We start from the raw sequence: 19,313 nt of genomic DNA on the forward strand, positions 1-19,313 counted from the left end.
TCACAGCAGAACGGCCATAAGGTGCCCGAGGCAGCAATAGACGCATGGAGACAAGTCTGCTGGAGGACGATGTATTGAATCGGGACGCAATTTGAGTGTTCCATCGTCATTAGGAGGCCCTGAACGTTACAATTCACTATCAGTTTTTCGTCCGATTCGAAAATCTTTGAGTCACAGCAGGCCTGCCATAAGGTGCCCGAGTCAGCAATAGAACCATGGAGACAAGTCTGCTGGAGGACGATGTATTGAATCGGGACGCAATTTGCGTGGTCCATCGTCATTAGGTGGCCCTGAATGTTACAATTCACTATCAGTTTTTCGTCCGATTCGAAAGTCTTTGACTCACAGCAGAACGGCCATTAGGTGCCCCAGGCAGCAATAGACCAATGGAGACAAGTCCGCTGGAGGACGATGTATTGAATCGGGACGCAATTTGAGTGTTCCATCGTCATTAGGAGGCCCTGAACGTTCCAATTTACTATCAGTTTTTCGTCCGATTCGAAAATCTTTGACTCACAGCAGAACGGCCATAAGGTGCCCGAGGCAGCAATAGACGCATGGAGACAAGTCTGCTGGAGGACGATGTATTGAATCGGGACGCAATTTGAGTGTTCCATCGTCATTAGGAGGCCCTGAACGTTCCAATTTACTATCAGTTTTTCGTCCGATTCGAAAATCTTTGACTCACAGCAGAACGGCCATTAGGTGCCCGAGGCAGCAATCGACCCATGGAGACAAGTCTGCTGGAGGACGATGTATTGAATCGGGACGCAATTTGAGTGATCCATCGTCATTAGGAGGCCCTGAACGTTACAATTCACTATCAGTTTTTCGTCCCATTCGATAATCTAGACTCACAGCAGAACGGCCATAAGGTGCCCGAGGCAGCAATACACCCATGGAGACAATTCGGCTGGAGATCGATGTATTGAATCGGGACGCAATTTGAGTGATCCATCGTCATTAGGTGGCCCTGGACGTTACAATTCACTACCAGTTTTTCGTCCCATTCGATAATCTAGATTCACAGCAGAACGGCCATAAGGTGCCCGAGGCAGCAAGAGACCCATAGAGTCAACTCGGCTGGAGGACGATGTATTGAATCGGGACGCAATTTGCGTGGTCCATCGTCATTAAGTGGCCTCTGAATGTTACAATTCACTATAAGTTTTTCGTCCGATTCGAAAATCTTTGACTCACAGCAGAACGGCCATAAGGTGCCCGAGGCAACAATAGACCCATGGAGTCAACTCGGCTGGAGAACGATGTATTGAATCGGGACGCAATTTGAGTGATCCATCGTCATTAGGTGGCCCTGAACGTTACAATTCACTATCAGTTTTTCGTCCGATTCGAAAATCTTTGACTCACAGCAGAACGGCCATAAGGTGCCCGAGGCAGCAATAGACGCATGGAGACAAGTCTGCTGGAGGACGATGTATTGAATCGGGACGCAATTTGAGTGTTCCATCGTCATTAGGAGGCCCTGAACGTTACAATTCACTATCAGTTTTTCGTCCGATTCGAAAATCTTTGAGTCACAGCAGGCCTGCCATAAGGTGCCCGAGGCAGCAATAGACCCATGGAGACAAGTCTGCTGGAGGACGATGTATTGAATCGGGACGCAATTTGAGTGATCCATCGTCATTAGGTGGCCCTGAACGTTACAATTCACTATCAGTTTTTCATCCCATTCTATAATCTATACTCACAGCAGAACGGCCATAAGGTGCCCGAGGCAGCAATAGTCCCATGGATTTAAGTCGGCTACTGGACGATGTACTGAATCGGGACGCAATTTGTGTGGTCCATCGTCATTAGGTGGCCCTGAATGTTACAAATCACTATCAGTTTTTCGTCCGATTCGAAAATCTTTGACTCACAGCAGAACGGCCATAAGGTGCCCGAGGCAGCCATCGACCCATGGAGACAAGTTTGCTGGAGGACGATGTATTGAATCGGGACGCAATTTGAGTGGTCCATCGTCATTAGGTGGCCCTGAAAGTTACAATTCACTATCAGTTTTTCGTCCGATTCGAAAATCTTTGACTCACAGCAGAACGGCCATAAGGTGCCCGAGGCAGCAATAGACCCATGAAGTCAAGTCTGCTGGAGGACGATGTATTGAATCAGGACGCAATTTGAGTGATCCATCGTCATTAGGTGGCCCGGAACGTTACAATTCACTATCAGTTTTTCGTCCCATTCGATAATCTAGACTCACAGCAGAACGGCCATAAGGTGCCCGAGGCAGCAATAGACCCATGGAGACAAGTCGGCTGGGGACGATGTATTGAATCGGGACGCAATTTGAGTGATCCATCGTCATTAGGTGGCCCTGAACGTTACAATTCACTATCAGTTTTTCGCCCCATTCGATAATCTAGATTCACAGCAGAACGGCCATAAGGTGCCCGAGGCAGCAATAGACCCATGGAGTCAACTCGGCTGGAGGACGATGTATTGAATCGGGACGCAATTTGCGTGGTCCATCGTCATTAGGTGGCCCTGAATGTTACAATTCACCATCAGTTTTTCGTCCGATTCGAAAATCTTTGACTCACAGCAGAACGGCCATTAGGTGCCCGAGGCAGCAATCGACCCATGGAGACAAGTCTGCTGGAGGACGATGTATTGAATCGGGACGCAATTTGAGTGATCCATCGTCATTAGGAGGCCCTGAACGTTACAATTCATAATCAGTTTTTTGTCCCATTCGATAATCTAGACTCACAGCAGAACGGCCATAAGGTGCCCGAGGCAGCAATCGACCCATGGAGTCAAGTCGGCTGGAGGACGATGTATTGAATCGGGACGCAATTTGAGTGATCCTTCGTCATTAGGTGGCCCTGAACGTTACAATTCACTATCAGTCTTTCGTCCGATTCGAAAATCTTTGACTCACAGCAGAACGGCCATAAGGTGCCCGAGGCAGCAATAGACGCATGGAGACAAGTATGCTGGAGGACGGTGTATTGAATCGGGACGCAATTTGAGTGTTCCATCGTCATTAGGAGGCCCTGAACGTTACAATTCACTATCAGTTTTTCGTCCCATTCGATAATCTAGATTCACAGCAGAACGGCCATAAGGTGCCCGAGGCAGCAATAGACCCATGGAGTCAACTCGGCTGGAGGACGATGTATTGAATCGGGACGCAATTTGCGTGATCCATCGTCATTAGGTGGCCCTGAATGTTACAATTCACTATCAGTTTTTCGTCCGATTCGAAAATCTTTGACTCACAGCAGAACGGCCATTAGGTGCCCGAGGCAGCAATCGACCCATGGAGACAAGTCTGCTGGAGGACGATGTATTGAATCGGGACGCAATTTGAGTGATCCATCGTCATTAGGAGGCCCTGAACGTTACAATTCACTATCAGTTTTTCGTCCCATTCGATAATCTAGACTCACAGCAGAACGGCCATAAGGTGCCCGAGGCAGCAATAGACCCATTGAGTCAAGTCGGCTGGAGGACGATGTATCGAATCGGGACGCAATTTGAGTGATCCATCGTCATTAGGAGGCCCTGAACGTTACAATTCACTATCAGTTTTTCGTCCCATTCGATAATCTAGACTCACAGCAGAACGGCCATAAGGTGCCCGAGGCAGCAATAGACCCATGGAGTCAAGTCGGCTGGAGGACGATGTATTGAATCGGGACGCAATTTGAGAGATCCATCGTCATTAGGTGGCTCTGAACGTTACAATTCGCTATCAGTTTTTCGTCCCATTCGATAATCTAGACTCACAGCAGAACGGCCATAAGGTGCCCGAGGCAGCAATAGACCCATGGAGACAAGTCTGCTGGAGGACGATGTATTGAATCGGGACGCAATTTGAATGATCCATCGTCATTAGGAGGCCCTGAACGTTACAATTCACTATCAGTTTTTTTGTCCCATTCGATAATCTAGACTCACAGCAGAACGGCCATAAGGTGCCCGATGCAGCAATAGACCCATGGAGTCAAGTCGGCTAGATGACGATGTATTGAATCGGGACGCAATTTGCGTGGTCCATCGTCATTAGGTGGCCCTGAATGTTACAATTCACTATCAGTTTTTCGTCCGATTCGAAAGTCTTTGACTCACAGCAGAACGGCCATTAGGTGCCCGAGGCAGCAATAGACCAATGGAGACAAGTCCGCTGGAGGACGATGTATTGAATCGGGACGCAATTTGAGTGTTCCATCGTCATTAGGAGGCCCTGAACGTTCCAATTTACTATCAGTTTTTCGTCCGATTCGAAAATCTTTGACTCACAGCAGAACGGCCATAAGGTGCCCGAGGCAGCAATAGACCCATGGAGACAAGTCTGCTGGAGGACGATGTATTGAATCGGGACGCAATTTGAGTGATCCATCGTCATTAGGTGGCCCTGAACGTTAGAATTCACTATCAGTTTTTCATCCCATTCTATAATCTAGACTCACAGCAGAACGGCCATAAGGTGCCCGAGGCAGCAATAGTCCCATGGAGTCAAGTCGGCTGGGGACGATGTATTGAATCGGGACGCAATTTGAGTGATCCATCGTCATTAGGTGGCCCTGAACGTTACAATTCACTATCAGTTTTTCGTCCCATTCGATAATCTAGATTCACAGCAGAACGGCCATAAGGTGCCCGAGGCAGCAATAGACCCATGGAGTCAACTCGGCTGGAGGACGATGTATTGAATCGGGACGCAATTTGAGTGATCCATCGTCATTAGGTGGCCCTGAACGTTACAATTCACAATCAGTTTTTCGTCCCATTCGATAATCTAGATTCACAGCAGAACGGCCATAAGGTGCCCGAGGCAGCAATGGACCCATGGTGTCAACTCGGCTGGAGGACGATGTATTGAATCGGGACGCAATTTGCGTGGTCCATCGTCATTAGGTGGCCCTGAATGTTACAATTCACAATCAGTTTTTCGTTCGATTCGAAAATCTTTGACTCACAGCAGAACGGCCATTAGGTGCCCGAGGCAGCAATCGACCCATGGAGACAAGTCTGCTGGAGGACGATGTATTGAATCGGGAAGCAATTTGAGTGATCCATCGTCAATTGGAGGCCCTGAACGTTACAATTCACTATCAGTTTTTTGTCCCATTCGATAATCTAGACTCACAGCAGAACGGCCATAAGGTGCCCGAGGCAGCAATAGACCCATGGAGTCAAGTCGGCTGGAGGACGATGTATTGAATCGGGACGCAATTTGAGTGATCCATCGTCATTAGGTGGCCCTGAACGTTACAATTCACTATCAGTCTTTCATCCGATTCGAAAATCTTTGACTCACAGCAGAACGGCCATAAGGTGCCCGAGGCAGCAATAGACGCATGGAGACAAGTCTGCTGGAGGACGATGTATTGAATCGGGACGCAATTTGAGTGTTCCATCGTCATTAGGAGGCCCTGAACGTTACAATTCACTATCAGTTTTTCGTCCGATTCGAAAATCTTTGACTCACAGCAGGCCTGCCATAAGGTGCCCGAGGCAGCAATAGACCCATGGAGACAAGTCTGCTGGAGGACGATGTATTGAATCGGGACGCAATTTGAGTGATCCATCGTCATTAGGTGGCCCTGAACGTTACAATTCACTATCAGTTTTTCATCCCATTCTATAATCTAGACTCACAGCAGAACGGCCATAAGGTGCCCGAGGCAGCAATAGTCCTTTGGTGTCAAGCCGGTTGGGGACGATGTATTGAATCGGGACGCAATTTGAGTGATCCATCGTCATTAGGTGGCCCTGAACGTTACAATTCACTATCAGTTTTTCGTCCCATTCGATAATCTAGATTCACAGCAGAACGGCCATAAGGTGCCCGAGGCAGCAATAGACCCATGGAGTCAACTCGGCTGGAGGACGATGTATTGAATCGGGACGCAATTTGCGTGGTCCATCGTCATTAGGTGGCCCTGAGTGTTACAATTCACTATCAGTTTTTCGTCCGATTCGAAAATCTTTGACTCACAGCAGAACGGCCATTAGGTGCCCGAGGCAGCAATCGACCCATGGAGACAAGTCTGCTGGAGGACGATGTAGTGAATCGGGACGCAATTTGAGTGATCCATCGTCAATTGGAGGCCCTGAACGTTACAATTCACTATCAGTTTTTCGTCCCATTCGATAATCTAGACTCACAGCAGAACGGCCATAAGGTGCCCGAGGCAGCAATAGACCCATGGAGTCAAGTCGGCTGGAGGACGATGTATTGAATCGGGACGCAATTTGAGAGATCCATCGTCATTAGGTGGCTCTGAACGTTACAATTCGCTATCAGTTTTTCGTCCCATTCGATAATCTAGACTCACAGCAGAACGGCCATAAGGTGCCCGATGCAGCAATAGACCCATGGAGTCAAGTCGGCTAGAGGACGATGTATTGAATCGGGACGCAATTTGCGTGGTCCATCGTCATTAGGTGGCCCTGAATGTTACAATTCACTATCAGTTTTTCGTCCGATTCGAAAGTCTTTGACTCACAGCAGAACGGCCATTAGGTGCCCGAGGCAGCAATAGACCAATGGAGACAAGTCCGCTGGAGGACGATGTATTGAATCGGGACGCAATTTGAGTGTTCCATCGTCATTAGGAGGCCCTGAACGTTCCAATTTACTATCAGTTTTTCGTCCGATTCGAAAATCTTTGACTCACAGCAGAACGGCCATAAGGTGCCCGAGGCAGCAATAGACGCATGGAGACAAGTCTGCTGGAGGACGATGTATTGAATCGGGACGCAATTTGAGTGATCCATCGTCATTAGGAGGCCCTGATCGTTACAATTCACTATCAGTTTTTCGTCCGATTCGAAAATCTTTGATTCACAGCAGGCCTGCCATAAGGTGCCCGAGGCAGCAATAGACCCATGGAGACAAGTCTGCTGGAGGACGATGTATTGAATCGGGACGCAATTTGAGTGATCCATCGTCATTAGGTGGCCCTGAACGTTAGAATTCACTATCAGTTTTTCATCCCATTCTATAATCTAGACTCACAGCAGAACGGCCATAAGGTGCCCGAGGCAGCAATAGTCCCATGGAGTCAAGTCGGCTGGGGACGATGTATTGAATCGGGACGCAATTTGAGTGATCCATCGTCATTAGGTGGCCCTGAACGTTACAATTCACTATCAGTTTTTCGTCCCATTCGATAATCTAGATTCACAGCAGAACGGCCATAAGGTGCCCGAGGCAGCAATAGACCCATGGAGTCAACTCGGCTGGAGGACGATGTATTGAATCGGGACGCAATTTGAGTGATCCATCGTCTTTAGGTGGCCCTGAACGTTACAATTCACAATCAGTTTTTCGTCCCATTCGATAATCTAGATTCACAGCAGAACGGCCATAAGGTGCCCGAGGCAGCAATGGACCCATGGTGTCAACTCGGCTGGAGGACGATGTATTGAATCGGGACGCAATTTGCGTGGTCCATCGTCATTAGGTGGCCCTGAATGTTACAATTCACAATCAGTTTTTCGTTCGATTCGAAAATCTTTGACTCACAGCAGAACGGCCATTAGGTGCCCGAGGCAGCAATCGACCCATGGAGACAAGTCTGCTGGAGGACGATGTATTGAATCGGGAAGCAATTTGAGTGATCCATCGTCAATTGGAGGCCCTGAACGTTACAATTCACTATCAGTTTTTTGTCCCATTCGATAATCTAGACTCACAGCAGAACGGCCATAAGGTGCCCGAGGCAGCAATAGACCCATGGAGTCAAGTCGGCTGGAGGACGATGTATTGAATCGGGACGCAATTTGAGTGATCCATCGTCATTAGGTGGCCCTGAACGTTACAATTCACTATCAGTCTTTCGTCCGATTCGAAAATCTTTGACTCACAGCAGAACGGCCATAAGGTGCCCGAGGCAGCAATAGACGCATGGAGACAAGTCTGCTGGAGGACGATGTATTGAATCGGGACGCAATTTGAGTGTTCCATCGTCATTAGGAGGCCCTGAACGTTACAATTCACTATCAGTTTTTCGTCCGATTCGAAAATCTTTGACTCACAGCAGGCCTGCCATAAGGTGCCCGAGGCAGCAATAGACCCATGGAGACAAGTCTGCTGGAGGACGATGTATTGAATCGGGACGCAATTTGAGTGATCCATCGTCATTAGGTGGCCCTCAACGTTACAATTCACTATCAGTTTTTCATCCCATTCTATAATCTAGACTCACAGCAGAACGGCCATAAGGTGCCCGAGGCAGCAATAGTCCTTTGGTGTCAAGCCGGTTGGGGACGATGTATTGAATCGGGACGCAATTTGAGTGATCCATCGTCATTAGGTGGCCCTGAACGTTACAATTCACTATCAGTTTTTCGTCCCATTCGATAATCTAGATTCACAGCAGAACGGCCATAAGGTGCCCGAGGCAGCAATAGACCCATGGAGTCAACTCGGCTGGAGGACGATGTATTGAATCGGGACGCAATTTGCGTGGTCCATCGTCATTAGGTGGCCCTGAGTGTTACAATTCACTATCAGTTTTTCGTCCGATTCGAAAATCTTTGACTCACAGCAGAACGGCCATTAGGTGCCCGAGGCAGCAATCGACCCATGGAGACAAGTCTGCTGGAGGACGATGTAGTGAATCGGGACGCAATTTGAGTGATCCATCGTCATTAGGAGGCCCTGAACGTTACAATTCACTATCAGTTTTTCGTCCCATTCGATAATCTAGACTCACAGCAGTACGGCCATAAGGTGCCCGAGGCAGCAATAGACCCATGGAGTCAAGTCGGCTGGAGGACGATGTATTGAATCGGGACGCAATTTGAGAGATCCATCGTCATTAGGTGGCCCTGAACGTTACAATTCACTATCAGTTTTTCGTCCCATTCGATAATCTAGACTCACAGCAGAACGGCCATAAGGTGCCCGAGGCAGCAATAGACCCATGGAGTCAAGTCGGCTGAAGGACGATGTATTGAATCGGGACGCAATTTGAGTGATCCATCGTCATTAGGTGGCCCTGAACGTTACAATTCACTATCAGTTTTTCGTCCGATTCGAAAATCTTTGACTCACAGCAGAACGGCCATTAGGTGCCCGAGGCAGCAATCGACCCATGGAGACAAGTCTGCTGGAGGACGATGTATTGAATCGGGACGCAATTTGAGTGATCCATCGTCATTAGGAGGCCCTGAACGTTCCAATTCACTATCAGTTTTTCGTCCCATTCGTTAATCTAGACGCACAGCAGAACGGCCATAAGGTGCCCGAGGCAGCAATAGTCCCATGGAGTCAAGTCGGCTAGTGGACGATGCACTGAATCGGGACGCAATTTGTGTGGTCCATCGTCATTAGGTGGCCCTGAATGTTACAAATCACTATCAGTTTTTCGTCCGATTCGAAAATCTTTGACTCACAGCAGAACGGCCATACGTTGCCCGAGGCAGCAATCGACCCATGGAGACAAGTCTGCTGGAGGACGATGTATTGAATCGGGACGCAATTTGAGTGATCCATCGTCATTAGGTGGCCCTGAACGTTACAATTCACTATCAGTTTTTCATCCCATTCTATAATCTATACTCACAGCAGAACGGCCATAAGGTGCCCGAGGCAGCAATAGACGCATGGAGACAAGTCTGCTGGAGGACGATGTATTGAATCGGGACGCAATTTGAGTGATCCATCGTCATTAGGAGGCCCTGATCGTTACAATTCACTATCAGTTTTTCGTCCGATTCGAAAATCTTTGATTCACAGCAGGCCTGCCATAAGGTGCCCGAGGCAGCAATAGACCCATGGAGACAAGTCTGCTGGAGGACGATGTATTGAATCGGGACGCAATTTGAGTGATCCATCGTCATTAGGTGGCCCTGAACGTTACAATTCACTATCAGTTTTTCATCCCATTCTATAATCTATACTCACAGCAGAACGGCCATAAGGTGCCCGAGGCAGCAATAGTCCCATGGATTTAAGTCGGCTACTGGACGATGTACTGAATCGGGACGCAATTTGTGTGGTCCATCGTCATTAGGTGGCCCTGAATGTTACAAATCACTATCAGTTTTTCGTCCGATTCGAAAATCTTTGACTCACAGCAGAACGGCCATAAGGTGCCCGAGGCAGCCATCGACCCATGGAGACAAGTTTGCTGGAGGACGATGTATTGAATCGCGACGCAATTTGAGTGGTCCATCGTCATTAGGTGGCCCTGAAAGTTACAATTCACTATCAGTTTTTCGTCCGATTCGAAAATCTTTGACTCACAGCAGAACGGCCATAAGGTGCCCGAGGCAGCAATAGACCCATGAAGTCAAGTCTGCTGGACGACGATGTATTGAATCAGGACGCAATTTGAGTGATCCATCGTCATTAGGTGGCCCGGAACGTTACAATTCACTATCAGTTTTTCGTCCCATTCGATAATCTAGACTCACAGCAGAACGGCCATAAGGTGCCCGAGGCAGCAATAGACCCATGGAGACAAGTCGGCTGGGGACGATGTATTGAATCGGGACGCAATTTGAGTGATCCATCGTCATTAGGTGGCCCTGAACGTTACAATTCACTATCAGTTTTTCGCCCCATTCGATAATCTAGATTCACAGCAGAACGGCCATAAGGTGCCCGAGGCAGCAATAGACCCATGGAGTCAACTCGGCTGGAGGACGATGTATTGAATCGGGACGCAATTTGCGTGGTCCATCGTCATTAGGTGGCCCTGAATGTTACAATTCACTATCAGTTTTTCGTCCGATTCGAAAATCTTTGACTCACAGCAGAACGGCCATTAGGTGCCCGAGGCAGCAATCGACCCATGGAGACAAGTCTGCTGGAGGACGATGTATTGAATCGGGACGCAATTTGAGTGATCCATCGTCATTAGGAGGCCCTGAAAGTTACAATTCATAATCAGTTTTTTGTCCCATTCGATAATCTAGACTCACAGCAGAACGGCCATAAGGTGCCCGAGGCAGCAATCGACCCATGGAGTCAAGTCGGCTGGAGGACGATGTATTGAATCGGGACGCAATTTGAGTGATCCTTCGTCATTAGGTGGCCCTGAACGTTACAATTCACTATCAGTCTTTCGTCCGATTCGAAAATCTTTGACTCACAGCAGAACGGCCATTAGGTGCCCGAGGCAGCAATCGACCCATGGAGACAAGTCTGCTGGAGGACGATGTATTGAATCGGGAAGCAATTTGAGTGATCCATCGTCAATTGGAGGCCCTGAACGTTACAATTCACTATCAGTTTTTTGTCCCATTCGATAATCTAGACTCACAGCAGAACGGCCATAAGGTGCCCGAGGCAGCAATAGACCCATGGAGTCAAGTCGGCTGGAGGACGATGTATTGAATCGGGACGCAATTTGAGTGATCCATCGTCATTAGGTGGCCCTGAACGTTACAATTCACTATCAGTCTTTCGTCCGATTCGAAAATCTTTGACTCACAGCAGAACGGCCATAAGGTGCCCGAGGCAGCAATAGACGCATGGAGACAAGTCTGCTGGAGGACGATGTATTGAATCGGGACGCAATTTGAGTGTTCCATCGTCATTAGGAGGCCCTGAACGTTACAATTCACTATCAGTTTTTCGTCCGATTCGAAAATCTTTGACTCACAGCAGGCCTGCCATAAGGTGCCCGAGGCAGCAATAGACCCATGGAGACAAGTCTGCTGGAGGACGATGTATTGAATCGGGACGCAATTTGAGTGATCCATCGTCATTAGGTGGCCCTGAACGTTACAATTCACTATCAGTTTTTCATCCCATTCTATAATCTAGACTCACAGCAGAACGGCCATAAGGTGCCCGAGGCAGCAATAGTCCTTTGGTGTCAAGCCGGTTGGGGACGATGTATTGAATCGGGACGCAATTTGAGTGATCCATCGTCATTAGGTGGCCCTGAACGTTACAATTCACTATCAGTTTTTCGTCCCATTCGATAATCTAGATTCACAGCAGAACGGCCATAAGGTGCCCGAGGCAGCAATAGACCCATGGAGTCAACTCGGCTGGAGGACGGTGTATTGAATCGGGACGCAATTTGCGTGGTCCATCGTCATTAGGTGGCCCTGAGTGTTACAATTCACTATCAGTTTTTCGTCCGATTCGAAAATCTTTGACTCACAGCAGAACGGCCATTAGGTGCCCGAGGCAGCAATCGACCCATGGAGACAAGTCTGCTGGAGGACGATGTAGTGAATCGGGACGCAATTTGAGTGATCCATCGTCATTAGGAGGCCCTGAACGTTACAATTCACTATCAGTTTTTCGTCCCATTCGATAATCTAGACTCACAGCAGTACGGCCATAAGGTGCCCGAGGCAGCAATAGACCCATGGAGTCAAGTCGGCTGGAGGACGATGTATTGAATCGGGACGCAATTTGAGAGATCCATCGTCATTAGGTGGCCCTGAACGTTACAATTCACTATCAGTTTTTCGTCCCATTCGATAATCTAGACTCACAGCAGAACGGCCATAAGGTGCCCGAGGCAGCAATAGACCCATGGAGTCAAGTCGGCTGAAGGACGATGTATTGAATCGGGACGCAATTTGAGTGATCCATCGTCATTAGGTGGCCCTGAACGTTACAATTCACTATCAGTTTTTCGTCCGATTCGAAAATCTTTGACTCACAGCAGAACGGCCATTAGGTGCCCGAGGCAGCAATCGACCCATGGAGACAAGTCTGCTGGAGGACGATGTATTGAATCGGGACGCAATTTGAGTGATCCATCGTCATTAGGAGGCCCTGAACGTTCCAATTCACTATCAGTTTTTCGTCCCATTCGTTAATCTAGACGCACAGCAGAACGGCCATAAGGTGCCCGAGGCAGCAATAGTCCCATGGAGTCAAGTCGGCTAGTGGACGATGCACTGAATCGGGACGCAATTTGTGTGGTCCATCGTCATTAGGTGGCCCTGAATGTTACAAATCACTATCAGTTTTTCGTCCGATTCGAAAATCTTTGACTCACAGCAGAACGGCCATACGGTGCCCGAGGCAGCAATCGACCCATGGAGACAAGTCTGCTGGAGGACGATGTATTGAATCGGGACGCAATTTGAGTGATCCATCGTCATTAGGTGGCCCTGAAAGTTACAATTCACTATCAGTTTCTCGTCCGATTCGAAAATCTTTGACTCGCAGCAGAACGGCCATAACGTGCCCGAGGCAGCAATAGACCCATGAAGTCAAGTCTGCTGGAGGACGATGTATTGAATCAGGACGCAATTTGAGTGATCCATCGTCATTAGGTGGCCCTGAACGTTACAATTCACTATCAGTTTTTCGTCCCATTCGATAATCTAGACTCACAGCAGAACGGCCATAAGGTGCCCGAGGCAGCAATAGACCCATGGAGACATGTCGGCTGGGGACGATGTATTGAATCGGGAAGCAATTTGAGTGATCCATCGTCATTAGGTGGCCCTGAACGTTACAATTCACTATAAGTTTTTCATCCCATTCGATAATCTAGATTCACAGCAGAACGGCCATAAGGTGCACGAGGCAGCAATAGACCCATGGAGTCAAGTCGGCTGGAGGACGATGTATTGAATCGGGACGCAATTTGAGTGATCCATCGTCATTAGGAGGCCCTGAACGTTACAACTCACTATCAGTTTTTCGTCCCATTCGATAATCTAGACTCACAGCAGAACGGCCATAAGGTGCCCGAGGCAGCAATAGACCCATGGAGACAAGTTTGCTGGAGGACGATGTATTGAATCGCGACGCAATTTGAGTGGTCCATCGTCATTAGGTGGCCCTGAAAGTTACAATTCACTATCAGTTTTTCGTCCGATTCGAAAATCTTTGACTCACAGCAGAACGGCCATAAGGTGCCCGAGGCAGCAATAGACCCATGAAGTCAAGTCTGCTGGACGACGATGTATTGAATCAGGACGCAATTTGAGTGATCCATCGTCATTAGGTGGCCCGGAACGTTACAATTCACTATCAGTTTTTCGTCCCATTCGATAATCTAGACTCACAGCAGAACGGCCATAAGGTGCCCGAGGCAGCAATAGACCCATGGAGACAAGTCGGCTGGGGACGATGTATTGAATCGGGACGCAATTTGAGTGATCCATCGTCATTAGGTGGCCCTGAACGTTACAATTCACTATCAGTTTTTCGCCCCATTCGATAATCTAGATTCACAGCAGAACGGCCATAAGGTGCACGAGGCAGCAATAGACCCATGGAGTCAACTCGGCTGGAGGACGATGTATTGAATCGGGACGCAATTTGCGTGGTCCATCGTCATTAGGTGGCCCTGAATGTTACAATTCACTATCAGTTTTTCGTCCGATTCGAAAATCTTTGACTCACAGCAGAACGGCCATTAGGTGCCCGAGGCAGCAATCGACCCATGGAGACAAGTCTGCTGGAGGACGATGTATTGAATCGGGACGCAATTTGAGTGATCCATCGTCATTAGGAGGCCCTGAAAGTTACAATTCATAATCAGTTTTTTGTCCCATTCGATAATCTAGACTCACAGCAGAACGGCCATAAGGTGCCCGAGGCAGCAATCGACCCATGGAGTCAAGTCGGCTGGAGGACGATGTATTGAATCGGGACGCAATTTGAGTGATCCTTCGTCATTAGGTGGCCCTGAACGTTACAATTCACTATCAGTCTTTCGTCCGATTCGAAAATCTTTGACTCACAGCAGAACGGCCATTAGGTGCCCGAGGCAGCAATCGACCCATGGAGACAAGTCTGCTGGAGGACGATGTATTGAATCGGGAAGCAATTTGAGTGATCCATCGTCAATTGGAGGCCCTGAACGTTACAATTCACTATCAGTTTTTTGTCCCATTCGATAATCTAGACTCACAGCAGAACGGCCATAAGGTGCCCGAGGCAGCAATAGACCCATGGAGTCAAGTCGGCTGGAGGACGATGTATTGAATCGGGACGCAATTTGAGTGATCCATCGTCATTAGGTGGCCCTGAACGTTACAATTCACTATCAGTCTTTCGTCCGATTCGAAAATCTTTGACTCACAGCAGAACGGCCATAAGGTGCCCGAGGCAGCAATAGACGCATGGAGACAAGTCTGCTGGAGGACGATGTATTGAATCGGGACGCAATTTGAGTGTTCCATCGTCATTAGGAGGCCCTGAACGTTACAATTCACTATCAGTTTTTCGTCCGATTCGAAAATCTTTGACTCACAGCAGGCCTGCCATAAGGTGCCCGAGGCAGCAATAGACCCATGGAGACAAGTCTGCTGGAGGACGATGTATTGAATCGGGACGCAATTTGAGTGATCCATCGTCATTAGGTGGCCCTGAACGTTACAATTCACTATCAGTTTTTCATCCCATTCTATAATCTAGACTCACAGCAGAACGGCCATAAGGTGCCCGAGGCAGCAATAGTCCTTTGGTGTCAAGCCGGTTGGGGACGATGTATTGAATCGGGACGCAATTTGAGTGATCCATCGTCATTAGGTGGCCCTGAACGTTACAATTCACTATCAGTTTTTCGTCCCATTCGATAATCTAGATTCACAGCAGAACGGCCATAAGGTGCCCGAGGCAGCAATAGACCCATGGAGTCAACTCGGCTGGAGGACGGTGTATTGAATCGGGACGCAATTTGCGTGGTCCATCGTCATTAGGTGGCCCTGAGTGTTACAATTCACTATCAGTTTTTCGTCCGATTCGAAAATCTTTGACTCACAGCAGAACGGCCATTAGGTGCCCGAGGCAGCAATCGACCCATGGAGACAAGTCTGCTGGAGGACGATGTAGTGAATCGGGACGCAATTTGAGTGATCCATCGTCATTAGGAGGCCCTGAACGTTACAATTCACTATCAGTTTTTCGTCCCATTCGATAATCTAGACTCACAGCAGTACGGCCATAAGGTGCCCGAGGCAGCAATAGACCCATGGAGTCAAGTCGGCTGGAGGACGATGTATTGAATCGGGACGCAATTTGAGAGATCCATCGTCATTAGGTGGCCCTGAACGTTACAATTCACTATCAGTTTTTCGTCCCATTCGATAATCTAGACTCACAGCAGAACGGCCATAAGGTGCCCGAGGCAGCAATAGACCCATGGAGTCAAGTCGGCTGAAGGACGATGTATTGAATCGGGACGCAATTTGAGTGATCCATCGTCATTAGGTGGCCCTGAACGTTACAATTCACTATCAGTTTTTCGTCCGATTCGAAAATCTTTGACTCACAGCAGAACGGCCATTAGGTGCCCGAGGCAGCAATCGACCCATGGAGACAAGTCTGCTGGAGGACGATGTATTGAATCGGGACGCAATTTGAGTGATCCATCGTCATTAGGAGGCCCTGAACGTTCCAATTCACTATCAGTTTTTCGTCCCATTCGTTAATCTAGACGCACAGCAGAACGGCCATAAGGTGCCCGAGGCAGCAATAGTCCCATGGAGTCAAGTCGGCTAGTGGACGATGCACTGAATCGGGACGCAATTTGTGTGGTCCATCGTCATTAGGTGGCCCTGAATGTTACAAATCACTATCAGTTTTTCGTCCGATTCGAAAATCTTTGACTCACAGCAGAACGGCCATACGGTGCCCGAGGCAGCAATCGACCCATGGAGACAAGTCTGCTGGAGGACGATGTATTGAATCGGGACGCAATTTGAGTGATCCATCGTCATTAGGTGGCCCTGAAAGTTACAATTCACTATCAGTTTCTCGTCCGATTCGAAAATCTTTGACTCGCAGCAGAACGGCCATAACGTGCCCGAGGCAGCAATAGACCCATGAAGTCAAGTCTGCTGGAGGACGATGTATTGAATCAGGACGCAATTTGAGTGATCCATCGTCATTAGGTGGCCCTGAACGTTACAATTCACTATCAGTTTTTCGTCCCATTCGATAATCTAGACTCACAGCAGAACGGCCATAAGGTGCCCGAGGCAGCAATAGACCCATGGAGACATGTCGGCTGGGGACGATGTATTGAATCGGGAAGCAATTTGAGTGATCCATCGTCATTAGGTGGCCCTGAACGTTACAATTCACTATAAGTTTTTCATCCCATTCGATAATCTAGATTCACAGCAGAACGGCCATAAGGTGCACGAGGCAGCAATAGACCCATGGAGTCAAGTCGGCTGGAGGACGATGTATTGAATCGGGACGCAATTTGAGTGATCCATCGTCATTAGGAGGCCCTGAACGTTACAACTCACTATCAGTTTTTCGTCCCATTCGATAATCTAGACTCACAGCAGAACGGCCATAAGGTGCCCGAGGCAGCAATAGACCCATGGAGACAAGTCTGCTGGAGGACGATGTATTGAATCGGGACGCAATTTGAGTGATCCATCGTCATTAGGAGGCACTGAACGTTACAATTCACTATCAGTTTTTTGTCCCATTCGATAATCTAGACTCTCAGCAGAACGGCCATAAGGTGCCCGAGGCAGCAATAGACCCATGGAGTCAAGTCGGCTGGAGGACGATGTATTGAATCGGGACGCAATTTGAGTGATCCATCGTCATTAGGTGGAACTGAACGTTACAATTCACTATCAGTCTTTCGTCCGATTCGAAAATCTTTGAGTCACAGCAGGCCTGCCATAAGGTGCCCGAGGCAGCAATAGACGCATGGAGACAAGTCTGCTGGAGGACGATGTATTGAATCGGGACGCAATTTGAGTGATCCATCGTCATTAGGAGGCCCTGATCGTTACAATTCACTATCAGTTTTTCGTCCGATTCGAAAATCTTTGATTCACAGCAGGCCTGCCATAAGGTGCCCGAGGCAGCAATAGACCCATGGAGACAAGTCTGCTGGAGGACGATGTATTGAATCGGGACGCAATTTGAGTGATCCATCGTCATTAGGTGGCACTGAACGTTACAATTCACTATCAGTTTTTCATCCCATTCTATAATCTATACTCACAGCAGAACGGCCATAAGGTGCCCGAGGCAGCAATAGTCCCATGGATTTAAGTCGGCTACTGGACGATGTACTGAATCGGGACGCAATTTGTGTGGTCCATCGTCATTAGGTGGCCCTGAATGTTACAAATCACTATCAGTTTTTCGTCCGATTCGAAAATCTTTGACTCACAGCAGAACGGCCATAAGGTGCCCGAGGCAGCCATCGACCCATGGAGACAAGTTTGCTGGAGGACGATGTATTGAATCGCGACGCAATTTGAGTGGTCCATCGTCATTAGGTGGCCCTGAAAGTTACAATTCACTATCAGTTTTTCGTCCGATTCGAAAATCTTTGACTCACAGCAGAACGGCCATAAGGTGCCCGAGGCAGCAATAGACCCATGAAGTCAAGTCTGCTGGACGACGATGTATTGAATCAGGATGCAATTTGAGTGATCCATCGTCATTAGGTGGCCCGGAACGTTACAATTCACTATCAGTTTTTCGTCCCATTCGATAATCTAGACTCACAGCAGAACGGCCATAAGGTGCCCGAGGCAGCAATAGACCCATGGAGACAAGTCGGCTGGGGACGATGTATTGAATCGGGACGCAATTTGAGTGATCCATCGTCATTAGGTGGCCCTGAACGTTACAATTCACTATCAGTTTTTCGCCCCATTCGATAATCTAGATTCACAGCAGAACGGCCATAAGGTGCCCGAGGCAGCAATAGACCCATGGAGTCAACTCGGCTGGAGGACGATGTATTGAATCGGGACGCAATTTGCGTGGTCCATCGTCATTAGGTGGCCCTGAATGTTACAATTCACTATCAGTTTATCGTCCGATTCGAAAATCTTTGACTCACAGCAGAACGGCCATTAGGTGCCCGAGGCAGCAATCGACCCATGGAGACAAGTCTGCTGGAGGACGATGTATTGAATCGGGACGCAATTTGAGTGATCCATCGTCATTAGGAGGCCCTGAAAGTTACAATTCATAATCAGTTTTTTGTCCCATTCGATAATCTAGACTCACAGCAGAACGGCCATAAGGTGCCCGAGGCAGCAATCGACCCATGGAGTCAAGTCGGCTGGAGGACGATGTATTGAATCGGGACGCAATTTGAGTGATCCTTCGTCATTAGGTGGCCCTGAACGTTACAATTCACTATCAGTCTTTCGTCCGATTCGAAAATCTTTGACTCACAGCAGAACGGCCATAAGGTGCCCGAGGCAGCAATCGACCCATGGAGTCAAGTCGGCTGGAGGACGATGTATTGAATCGGGACGCAATTTGAGTGATCCATCGTCATTAGGTGGCCCTGAACGTTACAATTCACTATCAGTTTTTCGTCCCATTCGATAATCTAGACTCACAGCAGAACGGCCATAAGGTGCCCGAGGCAGCAATAGACCCATGGAGACAAGTCGGC

This window comes from Schistocerca cancellata, chromosome 3, assembly GCF_023864275.1.
Source record: "Schistocerca cancellata isolate TAMUIC-IGC-003103 chromosome 3, iqSchCanc2.1, whole genome shotgun sequence".
Taxonomy (NCBI): domain Eukaryota; kingdom Metazoa; phylum Arthropoda; class Insecta; order Orthoptera; family Acrididae; genus Schistocerca; species Schistocerca cancellata.